The following is a 2,571-nucleotide window of genomic DNA, read 5'->3' on the forward strand; positions in this document are numbered from 1 at the left end:
ATAACTTGCTCCGTGTCCTTCAGAAATTACTTTTCTAGCACTTTGAATGTTATGTGATTCCAGATGAATGCAAGTTACTTCAATCCTTGAATTTCTGTTTTTAGCTACTGTAGCTCTTTCTCCATATTTCCTTAGACATATTTCAAAAGCTTTACAGGACTTATCGGAAATAATGCTGTTACAGAAGGAGAAGCCACTGGAGATGGTTGCATTGGACACTCTGGTGGTGATGTTTCTAGACCTGGGAAGCCAGCAAGACTCTGTGCTCTCTGAACAAAATCAATTAGGTCCAGTCTCGACCACTTTACTCACTGACACTAAGAGACAGTACTCATCAGCTCAAAGAGAGAAGTGCCCCAGAGAAGGGGTCACATCCTGGTTGACCGTATGGCATTTTTGGACCCTCTGGGGCTGGGGGAGTCTATAGAAGACCCATAGTGCGTCTGTAGGAAGAGCACATTTATTTTGGAAGGTCCAGACTTACACTACCCATATAGACCAGCCCCTCACCTGTGTTATCCAAGATCATGCTTTCCCCTATTTATAATCATTGTGTGGGGATCAATATGTGTTGTAAGAGTCAAAAATGACTTTGAGTAGAAGGTAGGACTTCAGCTGGGCCTTTGAGTAGAATGTGCCAGATGCCATCTGGGGATACTGTCCATCTCCCAGTGGTTACCTTTCTTTGGGTACTGCCCCAGGACAGGTGAGGGGCTTGTGCTTTCTGATCCTTCTCGTGCTCTCCACCCTCTTGCTATTGCTGATGGATTTGGGGGGAAAGCATCATTCCCAAATCAGGCCAATCATATTCGTGTTCCTGGGAACTTAAATCTGCAGTGGTGAGCTGGGACCATGCTCAGCTGAGGCACATTGGCATAGTGCAGTGGCCTGGGGAGGGGGGCAGGCTACACGGTGGCACTTTCTGAGGTCCTGGAGTACTTGTGGCCCAGTCTTCCTGCAGTCTGTGCTCAGCCTTTCCTCTAAATCTGGAAGACCCCCAGTTTCTCCCTTTCTCTCTCACCTATCTATCTATGTATCATCTATCTATCTATCTATCTATCTATCTATCTATCTATCTATCATCTATCATCTATTTATCATGTATTTATCTATCATCTATCTGCCATCTAATCTATCAATCACCTGTCTATCATCTAATCTAGCCAATCCAGCCACCCACCCACCCACCCATCTTATCTTATCTTATCTTATCTTATCTTATCTTATCTTATCTTATCCAATCTATCAATTGTCTGTTTATCATCTAATCTATCTAATCCATTCACCCATCCATCTATCTTATGTATCTATCTACTATCTATCTATCATCTGTCTATCTATCTAATGTACCTATACATCTCTCTCTTTTTTTAAAATTTATTTCTTTATTTTGAGAGAGAGACAGAGACAGCATGAGTGGGAGAGGGGCAGAAAGAGAGGGAGAGAATCCCAATACAAACCAAACATACATATTTACTTTATTTTGTGAGAGTCCTTCTCTCTTACTTGTATGGTGGAGAGGAAGTCAGCAGGCTTCTGGCTGGTCTGTGAGCCCTCTAGAATGAGGTCATTCTTCTCACTGTCCCCTCAACAACCTAAGGTCACGTGTGGCACCTCTTTGCCTTTGACTCATCAGAATTCCTTCGCATGATTCCATTTCCTCTTGCCCAATCTTACTGAACTTTGTGGTCCAGCTCAACCTCCTCACGCCATGCCCCCTGCCCCTGAGCACTTGCTTGGGCTGTACATGGAGCCTTCTCCCCATCCTGCAACATGGGCCCTGGGTATGCCATTCTGTCCACTGCTGGGCCTGTTCAATTTCTACACATCTTCCAAATTTCAGCTCCCAGAGCACCATACACCTGTTCTATTGCACTCAGCACAGTTGTGATCCTTATTTATTTATTAAGATTATTGAGTAATGGTTGTCTCCTCACTTCCCTGACACGCCCCCCCCCCCCCACACCCATGACTTTAAATGCCATCAGAACACACAGCCGTGCCTACTCTTGTTCCCATGTACTTCCACTATTCATCACGGGACCTGGAACTTGGTAGGCACATAACCGACCTGTTGGTGAACAAAAGTTCAAATGAACGTATGTTTGATGAATAGGTGAACGGAGAGCGGACATGACAAATTTGGCTTAAATATTCAGATCCTTCATAACAGGTCCAAAGGAATGCTGGGAGATACCTGTGTGTACATCCAGGACTCAGAGACCTGAGTCCACCTCCTTGTTCCCTGTCCAAAGCCATGGTAAAATGATCTTATTTGTTATTCCTGCTTCACCCCCCACCACCAATCTGCAGCTGATGTTCTCTCTCTTAGTATCTATCTCACTCTTTTGTTACTTGATTTGTTAACTTTAAATTATATTTTCTGAAGGGCAGCTATTACAGTTGAGGTGATCAGTACGTTTTTTTCCTATCCCCTTCTTTGTTTCCCTCTAACTTTTTCTGTCATACACACTGTTTCCACATTGTTGGGCACGTAGCCCCATAAGGTGTTCTGTCTTAATGCTCATGCTTGTTTTAGACTTCATTCAACTGGTGAATGCTCTGGGGGCC

The sequence above is a fragment of the Felis catus genome, chromosome A2 (genome assembly GCF_018350175.1).
Source record: "Felis catus isolate Fca126 chromosome A2, F.catus_Fca126_mat1.0, whole genome shotgun sequence".
Taxonomy (NCBI): Eukaryota; Metazoa; Chordata; class Mammalia; order Carnivora; family Felidae; genus Felis; species Felis catus.